General features: G+C 44.3%; 1 pseudogene; it reads right to left on the bottom strand.

Moving 5' to 3' along the window:
- Window positions 1–5099: 5099 nt before the first annotated feature.
- Window positions 5100–11095, bottom strand: LOC132663393 (large ribosomal subunit protein P1 pseudogene; annotated as a pseudogene).
- Window positions 11096–18662: the final 7567 nt, after the last annotated feature.

Genomic DNA, 18662 nt, shown 5'->3' with positions numbered 1-18662 from the left:
TACCCTTTCCCATCCCACTCCCCACCCCCTGAAATAAACCCAGCCACCAGAAAGGCCCTCACGACTCACAAGCTGAAAAGACAGTCAAGGAGAAGAAGGGTCACGTGGCAGCAGCCAGCCCTCCCTCGCAGCACACCTTGCCGCATCTACAGTTAGTAGGCGTCTGGGTTCCAGGAATTCCCCAGGGACCTGGCATTGCCTTATGGCTGGCACAAGCTGTAATGGGACATGTATGTTGGCCCCGCAAGAGTGCCCGGCATGGCCTTTTGTTCTGTGTGCAGTGACTTCAGTCTCTTACGCAGGCTGTGGACGCTTTGACAGTTGCACCTTAGAGGACGTGGGCGTGTGGTAAGTTGGTGTAGGTTTCAGACGCATTGCTGGTCTTAGACGAGGCCCACAATAGGAACCGGGGCTCTCCAGAGCCTTCTTCCATGACGTCTTGTAGGCACAGGCTCTTTCCTGCCCTAGATGAGCGTGCCAAGCCTTAGCACCATTCTGTTCCACCCTTAAAGAATTCCCAGTGATGCCCCCAAAACTACACACAGCCAGACCTCACTTGGAGAGTTTGATTCCATCTGTCTTGATCTGGACTTGGGAATCTGCATCCATGTATCAATCTGTAGGCGATTCAGATGTGCAGCTACTATTGAGAATCACTACCTTAGCACTTTCCAAAATGGGACCCTAAATGTATCATTTGTGTGTAACAGTTACAAGAAGATCTGTACAGCCAAGAATCTTGTCCTAGCTCTGGCACTTATTTGTTGTGTGATCTCGAACGGTTAACCTCTCTGTGCCTTCTTTTCATAATCTCTGTTATGGGGATGATAATTGTACCTACCACATACGGTGGTTTAAGAATCAGATAAATCAGCATATGTAAAACACTTAGAATCCAGTAGTCTCTCAGCAAGTTGTTGTAAGTGTAAACTTATTTAGAAGAAAGAAAAAAAAAATGGCCATCTATTTGCTTTCAGGCTTTTTTTATTTGAATCTGGTAAGAAAACAGGAAATTGCTTCGTTCTGCATCTGTCTAGCCATTATGGTATCTGGGCACAGAGAGAGCTATGGAGCTGTGGAGCTATTTTGTGGGGCCAGATTTTCCTTTTAATTCTTGCTGTAATTTCTGTCTCTCTTAAAAACTTTTTTATAGAATGCAGTTTTAATGAAGAGTTAATTATATATTTTTAAATCTCTTAACGGGATTACTTCTGCCTTCTCCAGGAGTCAGCCCATTAGCCAGATAAGGTACTCATCCCCTGTGACAAATACACATATTCTGGGTACATACTCAGTATTTTTTAAAATGTAATTTATCGTCAAGTTAGCTAACATGCAGTGAATACATTGTGCTCTTGGCGTCAGGAGTAGATGCCCGTGATTCATCGCTTAATGTAACACCCAGTGCTCATCCCAACAAGTGCCGTCCTCAATGCCCATCACCCACTTTCCCCTCTCCCCTGCCCTGCCCCATCAACCCTCAGTTTGTTCTCTGTATTTGAGTCTTCTTATGGTTTGCCTCCCTCTCTATTTGACACTATTTTTTCCCTTCCCTTCCCCCATGGTCTTCTGATAAGTTTCTCAAATTCCACATATGAGTGAAAACATTTGACACCTGTCTTTCTTTAGCTGACTTATTTCACTTAGTATAATACCCTCCAGTTCCATCCACATTGCTGCAAATGGCAGGATTTCATTCTTTCTCATTGCCAAGTAGTATTCCATCGTATATATAAACCACATCTTCTTTATCCATTCATCAGTTGATGGGCATTTGGGCTCTTTCCATATTTTGGCTATTGTTGACAGTGCTGCTGTAAATATCGGGGCACATGTGCCCCTATGAATCGGCACTTCTGGATCCTAGAAATACCCTACGACCCAGCAATCGCACTACTCAGTATTTTTTAAGTTCAGTTCACTTCAACAAATATTCGCTAAGTTTATCCTAGGCGTGAGGCACTTCTGGGAGAGGGAGGCAATGAAGGAATCTGACATTTATTGAGCAGCTGGTTTATACCAAATATACTAAGAACTTTATAGTCACCTTATTTAGTATCTGTGACTAACCACTATATCTTACAGATGAGGAAACTGAGACTTATAGGATTCGTTGTCCTGGTACTTTAGAAAATCCAAGGCTCTACCCTTTCTACTTTGTCATACCATCTCAGGAGGTTCAAAGGTGAAGATGGAGAGGGTCATACCATATTTATTTAGCATGTCATTATTTATAGTCACGTGCACACCTACACTATATGTGGGGACGTAGGTCCAGAGCTGCTGGCTGTCCTGTATTCCACATGACTTCTCTAGAACTGATAATAACCTGCGTTTGGGGGGCCTTGACCTAAGGGAGTGCCGTTGTCTTACCCCCAGGATTATTGCAACAACCCCATGAAGGAATTAACGACCGTCGTAATGACTCCTGGGCAATATTTAGTAAGCACTTATCATCCAGGTCAGCCTGCCTCCGAAGCCCAAGGTCTTACTTAATCACTGTTACACTATGTCATTATCTACATTTTATGAATGAGGACAGCGAGGCTCAAAGGGGCTATGGACTTACCCTTGGTGTGACCGAATCAAGCCCCTTCTCTTCCGATGATATGTTTCTGATCAATGTAGTAAAGAGGACAAGCAAGTATACAAACAAATATACTACAAGGCAGATAAGGAAAGGAAATAGGAAAATGGCAGGCGTGTGGTCCGGTGGGATAGGAAGGAAGTGAACTAGGTCTAATAGGATGAATAAGATTTCTAGAAACAGAAATAACCAGGAAGAATCTTTGAGATGAAGGCGAGAGAATGAGTAAAAGTATAAAACATGGAACAGTCAGAAAACAACAGACACACTGCTATAAATTCACTGTGGAGTGGGGTGCTCATAAGGGGTTGGGAGACTGGGTTAAAAATCTATGTGTGCTTGAGTGCAAGGAGGGTTTGCTCGTACTGTGTTGGAGAATGGGAGCCATTGAACGTGCATGAATGAGCATGGAATGTGCTGTGATCAAAGCCACACTTTAAGATAATTGTGGTAGAGAACACTGAGACCAGGGAGAGGCCATTGCAGTAGTTCTTAGGATAAAAGGAGGATCTGAACCAGTGTCAGAGTGTGGGAAGGGAGAATTCAAAAAACCATTGCCATGGAGAGTTTGCAGAACCTCCTAACTGTCTAGGTGTTGGGGTCACAGAGAAGGAGGTAGCAAATATAGTTCTGTGTTGGAGCCTAGGTCCTTAAAAGAATTGTATCATTATAAATAAAAATAAGGAATTAAGAGGGGGTACCTGGGTGGCTGAGTTGGTTAGGTGTCTTGACTTTGGCTCAGTTCATGACCTCACAGTTCATGAGTTCGAGCCCTGCATTGGGCTCTGCACTGACACTGTGGAGCCTAGTTAGGATTCTCTCTCTATCTGTCTCTCAAAAGTAAATAAACAAACTTAAAAAAAATAGGGAATTGAGAAAGAAGAACTAATGTGGGGGGGGGGGGCATAGGCATCTCAGTTTGAAATAGGGCAGCTTTGAAGTGCAGGCAAGTTGTTAACGTTGAAGTACATCAACCTGAGTGGAAAGTGATGCGGCCAAATTTTAGTTCAGGTGAAGGTGATCATGGGTTAGGCCATGGAAGGAGTAGGCACAAAAAGAGAGACAAGGCATAACCTTTGGAAATTCCTACATTTGGAAGACAAATAGGTGATGAGCTCTTAAAGTAGGTAAGGAAATACAAGACCACGGAAACCAAAGAAGAGAGTATTTAGGAAAAAAGATATGCCTAACAGTAGGGAATAGGACAGTCAAGGAAGCTGAAATCAGAGAAAGATCCTGAGAGCAAGTTTGATTCCAGAGTAGTGATGAGTAGGGAGGGGTTGGTGGTAGGAGAGCCTAGATAACAGGGGCTACAAAGTGAGTACGCAGGGTCAGGCAGAATGAATGGGCTGCTGACTCTCCCAAGAAATCTGTCAATGAAAGTCAAGAGACAGGATCAATCCCCTCCTGTTTTGGAACGTCACATGGCATAACACATACAAGTCAAGGAGGGGTGGTGGCTAGTAATTCTTTTTATATATGAATCTGCATTTTCAGGGGATCTGGAGAAAATTTTTTTAGAGAGTCTTGGGAAGCAACATGAAAGAAAGTTCTAAAGCAGTTCTTCTAAAGAGGATGGATAAAACATATAATACCACAGGCTGGAAATGAACTTGCAACTTAAGAGATCACGATTTTGGCTTTTAGACAACATTCCACTAATAATTAGAGGAGAGAAAAACTATAGCCTCTGGGAGAAAAAAATATTGAAGTCACTTCCAACCGAGACACCAAGTTTCTGGAACCTGCTATTAATGCACCTGGCTACACATGGCCCTTATCTTGTAGATAAACAAGACAGCTTCCTCAAAGAGACACAGTATGCAGTGTTCTCTTACTGAGAGCTTCATTTCAAAGCATTCGCCTCATATCTTCCAACAGATTACAACAAAAGGACAACATTCTTTTGTTTTCCCTTATTATTTTTTGCAAGCTGCTGTCTCCGCACCATGTTACGGTGATGGTCAGATTAAAATGAGCCCTTTTAAAAACATTCAGTCGGTGAGTATTTGAAGAAGCTACACAAACTTCCAGCTCATATGCTGTGTGGATGTAATAACTCTATCATATGCTCTGGAATAAAACCAAGTTATGCAAAGAAGGGTGACGATTCCAGATGGCCCATACTTACCTCTGACCGCAAAAGACACACACACACACACACACACACACACACACACACACACGAAAGCTAAAATAGTACAGTTAGTGAATCACCCCCAGTTTTCCAGTCGAGATACCAAGACCTACTCTTCTTGGGGGAAATAGAAGGCTCATGTGTAAAATAGTTTTGGCACATGGCTGCCTTTGTCTTCCTGTATATAACTAAGAGGCAGGAAACCAGGAAAATACTCATTGCTTACTTACTCTCTACCTCAAGCCCTTATAACTTGAGAGACCCTATTTGCTGTATTCTTTTCTTTTCTTTTCTTTTCTTTTCTTTTCTTTTCTTTTCTTCTCTTCTTTTCTTTTTTCTTTTCTTTTTTTTCTTTTCTTTTCTTTCTTTCTTTTTCTTCCTTCCTTCCTTCCTTCCTTCCTTTTCTTTCTTTCTTTCTTTCTTTCTTTCTTTCTTTCTTTCTTTCTTTCTTTCTTTCTTTCTTTCTTTCAAGTGTTCAGCTCTTTATTGAACAGATTACAGAAAACAGGTTTAGTCAAAAAGACCAAAGCCCATGTCATCATCAGACTCCTTTGATTCTTCTTTCTTGGCTCCCACTTTCTTCTCTTCAGCTCGGCAGCCATGATGGAAATGGAGGACCTCCTGCTGCTGCAGTGCCAGCGGCCAGCTGGCCCACCAGCCCCTACACTGCAGATGAGTCTCCTGATGTCGATGCTGGCCAGGGCCTTTGCAGACACGCCTGGCCAGAAAGGTTCAAGATTTACATCTGCTGTTTTAATGAGGGCATTGATCTTATTCTCGGTGACCATCACATCGTCGCTTTGCAGGATGGGGCCAGAGCAGAGGCTGATGAGCTCCCAGACCGAGGCCACGATGCAGGGGAGTGTTGAACGGTGCTGCTGGGCACAGATGAAGTGAGGGGCTCACCCCAGAGCGGCCTTAGCTTCCTCAGAGGGACCAGCACCTTTCCAGCAGCTGAGGAAAGGGGCTGCCCCCTACTCATAAGTGTTCCTTCTCTTTAGGAGCTTACAGAATTGAAACGGCCACTGCATTAATTTTAATGTTATTTTATTTTCATAAAATTGCACTGCAGAAGATCCAAAAAACCAAAAACATTGCCTGTAACCATATTCTAAGACCACAATCTTTATTTTGATACATGTCCATCAGTCTTTTTTGCTTTGCGTATTTATGACAGAATTGTATTACAATACAGTTTTGCATTTTCTTCATGTAATTTCATGTCTGAAGCACCCATTCATCATCCATGCCTCATCCCAGGCACTAACGCAGAGATTCCCTACCTTGTCAAGTAAAACTACAAGGAGACTGCTGTTTACTAATTCTTGTCTCTTGAGGGAGACACATTAGTTGGTTAGATCTTAATCCAACTGTATGCTGTTCACAGTGTGTTTAGCTCCTTAAAAACAAAGAGACTACATCACTATCCAGAAGGCCTACCTGCCTCTCCGTCAACAATGTGATGGTTCTAGGGGTGTCTGGGTGGCTCAGTCAGTTAAGCATCTGACCATGATCCCTGAGTCTGGCTCTGTGTTGACAGCTTAGAGCCTAGGGCCTGCTTCGGATTCTGTGTCTCCCTCTCTCTTTGACCCTTCCCTGTTTGTAGCCTGTCTCTCTCTCTCTCTCTCTCTCTCTCTCTCTCTCAAAAATAAATAAACATTAAAAAATAATTTAAAAAACAAAACAATGTGATAGTTCTTTCACCTTGGGGAAATCTGAAGAAAAGTATGCTCTCACTTTTTTGAAACCATTGATTGCCTGCTTACCAGACTCATTATCCTGCACTTGCTAAAAACTGCTTTCAAATTGGGATTATCACTGACTTCAACATTAGCCTAGAATCATGGTTTCTTTCTCCCTCCCTTCCTTCCTCCCTCCCCTCCCCTCCCCTCCCCTTCCCTTTCCTCTCAAGCTAGTTAACATACAGTGTCGTCTTGGCTTCGGGAGTAGATTCCCACGATTCATCACTTATATACAACACCCAGCTCTCGTCCCAACAAGTGCCCTCCTCAATGCCAATCACCCATTTTCCCCACCACCACCCCCAACAGCCCTCAGTTTGTTCTCTGTATTTAAGTCTTCTTATGGTTTGCCTCCCTCTCTGTTTCTGTCTTATTTTTCCTTCCCTTCCCCTGTGATGATCTGTTAAGTTTCTCAGATTCCACATATGAGTGAAATCATGTGATACTTGTCGTTCTCTGACTGACTTGTTTCGCTTAGCATAATACCCTTCAGTTCCATCCATGTTGTCACAAATGCCAAGATACCATTTTTTTTTGCCTTCCCTTCAAGAGAGATTTTCTTAAAGCCTACTATATGCCATGTATTCTGCATTAACCATGTGATATATTCCTCATAGCAACCCCAGGAAACAGATAGCATCTCCCTGTGTGGGCAGTACAGGAGGGAAAAAGTGAGGTATTCACCTAAAATCAGAAGTTAGGGAAACAAAATAGCCTCAGAGGGTTAGGCTGTGAAACCAACACAAAATGGAATGCAGAGAAGGAACTTAAAACTTTATGCTAAAGATATTTGTCAGGTTGGCTCCCAAGGATAGCAATATGGTCGTTTGGCAATAACCGTATCTAATGATTAAGCGTATTTTAAAGATTTGATTAATAATGGAAGCATAGATGAGTGGGTGTCACCGAGTCAAATATATATATAGGCTGTGCATTCCCAAGCAGGACCATTGAGTTAGTAATATTCAGGAAACGTTTATTGAATGTCTCCTGTGGGCCATGCATTGTACTGGATGTCGGGCATGCAAAGATAAGTAAGATATAGTATTTGCCGTCAAGAAGCTCAAAGTTTATTGGAGTTTAATAGACACAAAACAGAGGCACCTGGATGGCTCAGTCGGTTGAGCATCCAACTCTTGATTTCGGCTCAGGTCATGACCCCGGGGTCATGGGATTAAAAGCCCATGTCAGGTTCTGCACTGAGGATGGAACCTGCTTAAGATTCTCTCTCACTCCCTCTGCCCCTCTCCCTGCTTGAGCTCTCTCTCTCTCTCTCTCTCTCTCTAAAATAATAATAAGAAGAAATAGACCCATAAGCAGATAATTAAAACAAGTGCATGAGGGGAGACATTTTCTTGGAAGTATAGAGGAGAAACACTCGCCTCCTCTGGGAGGCAATGGCGAGGTTTCCTGGAGGAGGTGATCTTTGAAATGAGTCCGAAGGCAGCTTCTCGAACTATCCATATTAAAGGGCTAATCTTTTTCTCTTTTTCATTTCCAATTTGCTATGTAAATACAATGAAAATGGACAACGAGACCAGTCACATTCAAAAGTACAAACCCAATTTTGTTCTTAGAGTATGCCGATATGTAATGGCTCTGGCTTATTACTATAAAAGTTTCTAAATGCTTCCTTTTCACTTCTAGACTCACCTCATTTCACCCTAAAAAACTCAACAGGATGGTTGAGAGCCAGCACCAATGCTTAGAGCACACTTTGCGAGTGGCCTTGTGTTGAAGGATGAGGAGGCATCAGCCATGAGCAGGGAAGGGATGGATGGGGCGGTGGGGAGGGCAGCCTCAGCAGGGACGTGGCCAAGTGCAGGGAATGGGGGCTGGGGGTGGAAGCACTGGGAAAATTCTTGGGGCCTCTCCAGTGACTCTTCCTTACTCCTGTTCTGTGCGGGCTCTACTTGCCAACTTCTCCCAGCCCTGTGCTTTCCGTCTCTTTCCTTCTCTTGGATACATTTTTCTCCTTCAGGCCCTGCATTCTCCTCATCTCCTTCCAAACCTGTAATGACGACTTTTCTGGGACCAAGAGACAAAAGGGAAGAGGGGAAGTTGTGATTAGGGGAACTGCCCCATTTGTCTTCCTCTCCCTTTGGTCTGAGAACATTTCAAATTCTTTTATTTAGCATTAAAATTTTTTTTTAAATGTTTATTTCTTTTTGAGAGAGAGAGAGAGAGAGAAAGACAGAGAGTGAGCAGGGGAGGAACAGAGAGAGAAAGAGAGGGAGATGCAGAATCCAAAGCAGGCTTCAGGCTCTGAGCTGCCAGCACAGAGCCTGAAGCGGGGCTCAAACTCACGAACCGTGAGATCATGACCTGAGACAAACGCGGACTTACCTGAGTCTTAACCAACTGAGCCACCCGGGCACCCTGAGAACACTTCAAATTCTTACTCTAACATTCCCAAGCTTGCAAAGTATGTTAGGAGTCAACAGAGAAAGGAACTGAAGAACTTGAATTTGTTAAATTCAATTTTATGAGTTAATGGAGGAAGTGGTCAGTCTCACATTTTCATTTTCTGAACCTAAAACCTGGAAAGGAGAAAGGGAGTAGAATTTTTTTTAAGTTACATGAACTTAAAAAAAAGGGGGGGGCAGCTTTGTAACATGTAATTTTTTGGTTGTCCCAGCATCACTCATGCTCATTACAAAATTTTGTCATAGCCTCAATTAGAATAATTTCTAATTCAGAACTTGAGAATTGGCTTCAGTTAAGCTTCTGGGTATTGTTTGGATGAACTGGCTTCCCTGGTTCCAGAAGGCTGTTTATTTGAATGATAAACTAAATATAATTGGCGTTAAACCTAGTTATAAACAGAGCAAATGATGCTTGTGTCGAACTACCCTGCACACTCAAAGCAACACATGGTTGGGCAGAAGAAACCACGAGGGAAAATCTATAGATTCAACTCTGTCTTTAAAATGAAAACTTTTCTATTATATTAAAGACATCAAAGCCAAAATGAAATGGAAAACCACTGGGAAAAAGATGTATAACTACATTGACAAAGGACTAATATCTATGTTATACAAATAGTTGATCTACATGAATGAGAAAACCACCGAGCAGAACATATAGTAGATAAATGTGTAAGAGGGTGTGAGAACCTAGAACAGACCCAAGATAAAAATGGAAGTAGTGAAGTAAAGATGTGTTTAAATGTGAATAAAATTAAATTAGAAAGAAATTCTAATCTCTAACGACGATCTTAGCCGTGGAAACACTGGAGGGAGTTGAAAGCCATTTGCCAGTTCTAAACCCTGTAACACATGCCTGCGTGACTATTTATGGCCAATAGACAGTTTATGTTTGGAGATGTTTTCCAAAAGGAAGAATATGTACTATGCACACAAGATACCATTGTAGCATTGATTAGAAAGCCAAAATGTTCAATAACAAGAGAATGAGGTATTAAATTATGGCATGTTGACTGGATGAAATAGAAGTATAAGCCCCTAAAAATAACTATGAAGACAGTAATTCACCAACTTCGTACTCTCATCACAGAAAAATAGCATGTGGCTTAAAATATCACAGAATAAATCAATATAAATTTTTATTCTTCTATGATTGGACGCTATCAAATGGATATGCCTAAGACTAATAACTGGAAGAGAAAATAGAAGGCTGAAAGAAGTAGCTGTTTCGCTGTAGTGCAACACTTTTTAAATCTCCTCTTTCCTTCCTTTCTTGCCCCCCGAACCCCCACCTGCTTTCTTTCATGTTTGACATAATATGTTGGTGTGACTTTTCAAAAGCAGGCTTCCATTTGTCCCGATTTCTACACTGATTTCTTTGATAGCTAGTCACGTTAAATTGTTTCTAGGAACAAAGCTAATTGTAAATTGATAAATGAAAAAATTAATGAAATAGTGAATAATAAAGACTTGTCTTACGAATGGGCTATAACTTGACCTCCACTCCCCACACGTGGGAATGTCCTCTGTGTGTGGCACCCTAAGTAAAGATTTCCTGCTGACCTCAGAAAACATAAAGCCTAGCAAGAAAGGAGGATGGACAGTCAAGCAGATAAAATGTGTCCTCCTCACTGTATTCATTCAGGAACGTTTCAGTAAACTACTCCTGTGAACGACAATCGTGTAAAAACCGGTAAAGCAGGGCCATGAACGTGCTTGCCAGATGGAGACGGCTTTAAAGAGAGGACGTTTAAGGGGGTTTTGTTTACTTAAAAAAAAAGAATGAATTTTTATTTTAACAATGCAGTGCATGTCTACAGTGCAATGTGCCTAGTAGTTTTACCAAGTTTTTCATGACCTCAGACACGCCCTGCTCTCTCCTCCCTGGAGTCCCACAACTAAGAGGCAATAACTTCCAGCGCTCTTCAGAGGCTTTCCTACTCCTGGAGAGTAGCCTCTCCAGGATGAAACCTCAGGGCTTCTGGGTGGAGAGGGTATTTACCTGGCTGTGTAGGGAGGGTAAGTAATTCCAGGGAGCAGCAACTTCTTGTACATTTTTCAGGGGCTCCTGCTCTGTCTTCCATGGCATCCAGCCCCCCTGGTTCCTGAATCCCCTCGGTTCTGCATTGAGACCCACTTTGTCACTTGGCTCCCCATCCTTGCTGCAGGCGCTCAGCCACTTCTGGCCTGCTAAGTTGGGCATCGTACATCTGCTTTCCACATTCCAAAGTTTTGTTGAAATACTTCATCACCTGTCAGCTTCTCTCTGCTTTGCCCTTGGGGGTTTATGCATCTTTATTAAAAAATCCTTTTTATACTCTTTTACTAAGTTTTCAAGAGGGAGCAGGGAAAATGCATCTTCAGTTGGCCCCTTCTGACTCGGAGCCGTAAGTCATACTTTAAAGAGGAATTTATTTATTTATTTATTTTTTTTTTTTTAATTTTTTATTTTTATTTATTTATTTTTTTTTATTTTTTAATATATGAAATTTACTGTCAAATTGGTTTCCATACAACACCCAGTGCTCATCCCAAAAGGTGCCCTCCTCAATACCCATCACCCACCCTGCCCTCCCTCCCACCCCCCATCAACCCTCAGTTTGTTCTCAGTTTTTAACAGTCTCTAATGCTTTGGCTCTCTCCCACTCTAACCTCTTTTTTTTTTTTTTTTTTTTTCCTTCCCCTCCCCCATGGGTTTCTGTTAAGTTTCTCAGGATCCACATAAGAGTGAAACCATATGGTATCTGTCTTTCTCTGTATGGCTTATTTCACTTAGCATCACACTCTCCAGTTCCATCCATGTTGCTACAAAAGGCCATATTTCATTTTTTCTCATTGCCACGTAGTATTCCATTGTGTATATAAACCACAATTTCTTTATCCATTCATCAGTTGATGGACATTTAGGCTCTTTCCATAATTTGGCTATTGTTGAGAGTGCCGCTATAAACATTGGGGTACAGGTGCCCCTATGCATCAGTACTCCTGTATCCCTTGGGTAAATTCCTAGCAGTGCTATTGCTGGGTCATAGGGTAGGTCTATTTTTAATTTTCTGAGGAACCTCCACACTGCTTTCCAGAGCGGCTGCACCAATTTGCATTCCCACCAACAGTGCAAGAGGGTTCCTGTTTCTCCACATCCTCTCCAGCATCTATAGTCTCCTGATTTCTTCATTTTGGCCACTCTGACTGGCGTGAGGTGGTATCTGAGTGTGGTTTTGATTTGTATTTCCCTGATAAGGAGCGACGTTGAACATCTTTTCATGTGCCTGTTGGCCATCCGGATGTCTTCTTTAGAGAAGTGTCTATTCATGTTTTCTGCCCATTTCTTCACTGGGTTATTTGTTTTTTGGGTGTGGAGTTTGATGAGCTCTTTATAGATTTTGGATACTAGCCCTTTGTCCGTTGTGTCATTTGCAAATATCTTTTCCCATTCTGTTGGTTGCCTTTTAGTTTTGTTGGTTGTTTCCTTTGCTGTGCAGAAGCTTTTTATCTTCATAAGGTCCCAGTAATTCACTTTTGCTTTTAATTCCCTTGCCTTTGGGGATGTGCCGAGTAAGAGATTGCTACGGCTGAGGTCAGAGAGGTCTTTTCCTGCTTTCTCCTCTAAGGTTTTGATGGTTTCCTGTCTCACATTCAGGTCCTTTATCCATTTTGAGTTTATTTTTGTGTTTAAAGAGGAATTTAAGGGTGAAGACACGGGGGGACGAGAAGGGCATTTTAGGTCAAGGAAAGCAAGTCCGCGAACAGATTTCCGAAAGGCTGTGGCATCGTGTTTGGGAAATGAGGATCACAGTTGGCTGGGGTGTAGGGTGTACTGGATGGGGGGCCAGAGGCAGGTAGACAAGTCCCCCGTGGTAGACTGGCAAAGATGGCCCAACTTATTTTTCTCCTTGGACGCACACAGTCCTTGCAATGTGACTTTGTAGCTTCCTCCAACAAAGGAGGAGAATCTGCCCCATCTCCTGGAATCCAGGTTGGCCTTGTGGCGGCTTCAGTCAATAGAATGTGGCAGCAGTGATGAGGTACGGTTCACACTAGGCCACCAGCAGCCTTGTGTCTTCCACTGACCATCTTGGAACCTGGCCAGGTGCCGTGAGAACAAGCTCAGCCTGCTGGAGGATGAGAGACATGTGACCCACCTCACGTCACCCCAGCTAACAGCCATCCAGTCCCCAAAGCAGCCACCCAACTGACTGGTAGCTGGCTACGTGGACAAGGGAGCCCAGCTGAGGCCAGAAAAAGCATCTGGGCAGGTTCTAAGATGGTGACCAGAAAAAGCACCCAACGGAGACATTGTCTAAGTGTCCAACAACTTAATTGTAGAATTCTGAGGTAAATGTTGTTTTTATTTTTTTAATTTTTTAAAAAGATTTATTTATTTTTGAAAGAGAGAGAGAGAGAGAGACAGAGTGCGAGCAGGGGAGAGGCAGAGAGAGAGGGAGACACAGAATCCAAGGCTCTGAGCTGTCAGCACGGGGCCCATTGCGGGGCTGGAACTCATGAACTGCGAGATCATGACCTGAGCGGAAGTTGGCGCTTAACTGACTGAGCCCCCCAGGCTCCCCATAAGTGTGGTTGTTTTTAAGCGGTGATGTTTTGGGGTGGTTTGTGACTCAACTAGAGCTAACCAGTATGCCCAACAGAAATTGGCAGAGGCATTGTGAGGCCAGGGAAAAACTACTGCTTAGAATTACAGGATCAGGTTCTAGTTCTTCCGTTGCTACCAACAGGTCATGTGTCCTTGGGCCAGTCACTTAACCTGAGCCCTGCCATCTAATTAAAGATGCTGGATGGTGGACCACATAAGTGGTTTTCAAGCTTCTTGGCCAAGTAAGCCACCTAGGAGCTTGTTAAAAATAGCCATTCTGTCCCCAGTCTTACAAGATTGAAAAAAAACTGTAGTTTATTTCCTGGTGACTCGGATGCAGCCAGGCCAGCAGGCATCTCAGACACCAGTGTTCGAGAATGTGAGGGTGTCTTCCAGGTTGAAAATCCAGCGAGCTTCCCTCCGTTCAGTAGGTTTTGCTGTGGCTTTAGATGCTTGTCCACCAAGGTGCCTGGGTTTCTTCCTCCCATGGGGCGGCATCTCTTCACCTTCCTGCCCTCTAGGCCACTCCACTCCCCCAGGCTCAGGTGGCTATTTATGACTCCCAGGCTCACCACCTCAGCAGCCATCCATTTCTTAGCTCTCCCAAAACTCTTTTTAAAAAAAATTTTTTTTTAATGTTTATTTATTTTTGAGAGAGAAACAGAGTGCGAGCCAGGGAGGGGCAGAGAGAGAGGGAGTCACAGAATCTGAGCTGTCAGCACAGAGCCCGACGACGCAGGGCTCGAACCCATGAACTGTGAGATCATGACTTGAGCCGAAGTCGGATGCTTGACCGACTGAGCCACCCAGGCACCCCTCTCCAAAAACTCTTAATTCTTCAAGAAAATGGTCATTCCACAGTCTTCCATGGCCTTAACCCTTACTCTTAAATGGGAACCCATTCAGCTTTCTCATGTCCTTCCAATCACTGCTTCCATGGTCCTTTGGATTCTCTGATAGACAAGTGCAGGTTTCCAGTGTTCGGTGGCTGGCGGCCCATGAAGCGCCACACCTTGTCCAACTGAGGGTTTTCTTAGGCTCTGTGAACCAGTGTTTTATTTATTTATTTATTTTTATTTTTTTATTTTTTTAATGTTTATTTATTTTTGAGACGGAGAGAGACACAGCATGAGCAGGGAAGGGGCAGAGAGAGAGGGAGACACAGAATGTGAAGCAGGCTCCACGCTCTGAGCTGTCAGCACAGAGCCCGACGCAGGGCTCGAACTCACGAACTGTGAGATCATGACCTGAGCCGAAGTCGGACGCTTAACCGACTGAGCCACCCAGGCGCCCCAATGAACCAGTGTTTTAAAAAGACCTGTCTCCTGCCTCTTGACATCACTCGTTTCCCATCTGGAGTGCTCTTCCCGCAGGCCCACGTCTCCCAAACTAGGGTGTCTCCTGGGTAACAGTTTTGTCATGGATACCAGCGGTTCTATCTTTCAAATTGAATAGCAAGCCTTGGTCTAAGCCTTCCTGTCATTTACTCTCAAATCACATTTCCTGTGTGTGGCTGGGGGAGGGGGAAGGAGGAGGAAGACTTTCCATAAGCTGCATCCATATTGTATACTCCCTGTCCTATACCAGAAAAAAATCAATAAATAAATGACCTCAGGACATCAGACAAAGGCAGTAAGGCACATGGCAAAACCAAAGTCATTCCCACCAGCCTTATGACAGTGGTTGGGGTTTGCAGGAGGCAGGCCTCCTGGGGGCTCAGGTAGAAGAGACACCCTCTGTCATCCTGGGTGACCCTATAGTCTGACCCCATCTGACACTAAATGCTCTCTTCTCTCTAGATTCCCCTCTGCACTGGGAGTCAGTTCCTCGAGGGGACGCTAATTAGCAAAGCTGAACAATTTGCAGATAGGTTCTACATCCTGTTTAGGATTCTTTTTAATTTAAATTTTTTTTTTTTTTTCTTGAGAGGGAGAGAGAGAACACAAGTGGGAGAGGGGCAGAGGGAGAGGCAGGGAGAGAATCCCAAGCAGATTCCACGCCCGACTTGGAGCCTGATTCGGGGCTTGATCCCATGACTGCGAGATCATGGCCTGAGCCAAAATCAAGAGTCAGATGCTTAATGGGCGGAGCCACCCTGGGACCCCAGGTTCTGTTAAGGATATAAAAAGTAGGTTTTAAAAATTCGTGTGGGTCAATAATGTTAATTTATTTTTTTTTAATTTTTTTTTTTAACATTTATTTATTTTTGAGACAGAGACAGAACATGAACGGGGGAGGGGCAGAGAGAGAGGGAGACACAGACTTGGAAGCAGGCTCCAGGCTCTGGGCCATCAGCCCAGAGCCTGACGCGGGGCTCGAACTCATGGACCGCGAGATCGTGACCTGAGCTGAAGTCGGACGCTCAACCGACTGAGCCACCCAGGCGCCCCTCAATAATGTTAATTTAATTCTTTTTATTACGAAGCCGGGGCAATTTATTAGATAATGCACACGTGGCATAATGCACTCAGAAGCCTAGAGCCACTTACTGTGTCCTCAGCCGGCGGTGATAAAATAAATAATCTCTTAACAACTTAATTTCCTTGAAAGGAAATTTTATAGCAATAAACTTGGCTCTTGTTCACACCTTAAAGTAAACAACTCGGTTTCTTCGTTGTTTGGCCGTGAGTGAAGTTTCTGTCTTACCCATGGATCTTTGGGTAGATCTTTGCTAGCAATTTGAAGATAAGCCAGCCTTGTTGCAGACCGGATGGTCCTTTTCGTGGTCTCTTACATTCATCTTAGTATGGCCTCCAGACTCTGTCCCCCGCACACCGTCACCAGCTTCGTGGCGGTAGGGCACGTGGGCTCCCAGGGTCGACATGTGGTCCCACAGGATGAGCGCTGCCTCGTGTTGGGAGAATTGAGTTCCACACGGTGCTGGGCATTGACTGGGCTGAGTGACCAAGACCATCCTCCCAACCTCCCTGCCTCTCTGGTTCCTTATTCTATATAAAGGCACAGCAAAATTGGTCCCTATAGCTCTTTCAGTGCTGGCTCTGAGAACACATTTGTGATGACCATTTTAGTCCTTCAGTAGACTCGGAGAAAGCATCCAGAGTTCCTCACTGACTGATGGGGTCGGGGGTCGGTATTGGGTTTCCTTACCCTCCTATCAGCCCTGGGTACCATCTCTTACTTCAGAGGGGAATATTGAGACCTTTTGTTTTTGATTCAAAAGAAGCTCGGCACTAAATAACATTAACCGTTTATACTCTAAATGCCAGCATGAGCTTTGGAGTTCATTTTTCTCATCTGATCCTCACCCTATGAGGGAATCAGGACAATGGTTAGCATTTTTGTTTGACAGGAAAAGAAAATAAGGTCTTGCCACTCTAAGTCCCTGGTCCAGAGTCACGTGGCTAGTGATGTGGCCCGTGCCACCGAATTCAGGCTTCGCACTTTTCACCAGAGCCCTTTACACGCTTTACTATCCCTTCAAAAATGAAGCCGCCCCTCAGAGAGCTGACACCCCCATTCTACCTGTGTTCTCAACCTTTCCCGCACAGATACGCCGCAGGACGTGGTCTGTAGTAATTATAAGGAATTAAAACCGCATATTCAGTTTCCAATTTCTCTCTCCACAAATTGGAGCAGGGAGCTGAGGAGGGAGAGTGGAGAAGAACTGAAGGAAAAGCCCTGCAAAATGAAGAGCCCTTTATCCAGCCAGCCACACACCTTCCTCAGACAAACACAGGTGCCTCTCTGTGCCAGGCTGGGTGCTGGGAACATAATGTGATGCAGGCACGAGGGGCTTGGGGGCAAGGGTGAGAGTCCGAGGAATCTGTGCCATGTGAATCAGCTGCCTCAAGTTAGTTGTTCAGGCTTTAGGACCATAAGTGCATTCTTCACTGGTTCTCTCCTCCATCTTGGTTTCTCCTTTATCCAATATCAAAAGAAAATTAGGTGAGAACAGCACTGCAGCTCTAAGTGTGTTCTCCAAGGTAGCGCGGTCCAAAGGAAATAAAAGGCGAGCCAATAGGTGTAATTTAAAAACTTTCCAGCAGTCACATTTTTTAAAAGGAAAGAAAGAAGCAGGTAAAATCAATGATATGTTTCATTTAACCCAATATATCCAAAATGTGGTCCTTTCAGCATGCAATCAATACAAAAATTACCGAGACATTTTACATTCTTTTCTGTGCAATGGGGGTTATCTTTTAACTTTTCAGAGCGAGCCTCATTTCGGACCAGTCACTTCACCAGTCCTCAGTAGCCACCTTTGGCTGGTGGCCGCCATGTTGGACAGTGGGCACCAGTAGGTTTGCCTCAGAGAACAGACTGGTAAAGCAGCGGAGTGAGGCTCTCACCACCCTCGGTTGGGTGCCCCACTCCAAGGAGTCCTGAGGGACCTCTCCGACTCCTGCTCTGATTGTATTTGGGGGGGGAAGCTGCACCACCCTTCCCGTTGATGGTTGATCAGCCACAGGGAGCCCTCGGCCTCCTTCAGGTTCCAGCCCCCAGCAGGCCTCCTTTCCTTACCGTGAAACATGACCACCGCCAGAGCCGGCCTGCAGGCGCACTTCAGAGAAGCCCGCGTTTGCAGCCCACATGAATTGCTCTTTCTTTTCCACCACACACAGAAACCATTTCCCCGACTCCTTTTACCCCCAAAGCCCTGCGGGGGGAGCTACACAAGGCTCCCTTTGTTTCCCAGGTTGGAGTTCCACAATGTACCTGCTTTTGATAAAAGCCTTACCCTGAAAAGCCACGTTTTTGTCCCTTTTCTTCCTTTCCCATTTTTACAGAACCAACGAGCAAACCTTCACTTTCAACATTTAACCTTGTAAAATATGAGCAGGTTTCGACTTTGGAAGTGGATTTGAGAGCTCCCCAGCTCCCTGCCCGGGGTTTGGCTTTCTGAGAGGAAATGAGGAGCTAGGCATCGGTTCCGAAGGATCCAGAAATCCCTGTATGATGCCTTTTGGTAATTTGGTGACCCTGCATTATTCTCTACTTCTTACTAAAATCATTTCCTAACCTCAGGGGGTGGTGTCCTTTAAAGAAACGGGTTTTGCGAAAACTGTGCAGCTGGGTAATTCGAAGAAAATTAGGAAGCCCCGGCGTAAATGGAGAGATGGGAACGCTCCGCCCTGAGGACGATAGCTGCCAGTGTCTGCACGCTACAAAGTTGGGGCCATCCTCCCGCAACGCTCCCACCCCACCTCAGATAACTGGC

The sequence above is a fragment of the Panthera onca genome, chromosome D4 (genome assembly GCF_046562875.1).
Source record: "Panthera onca isolate mPanOnc1 chromosome D4, mPanOnc1 haplotype 2, whole genome shotgun sequence".
In the NCBI taxonomy this organism is placed as follows: Eukaryota; Metazoa; Chordata; class Mammalia; order Carnivora; family Felidae; genus Panthera; species Panthera onca.
Note: the sequence above shows the minus strand (reverse complement) of the source record. Positions and strands in the feature narration are given on the sequence as shown.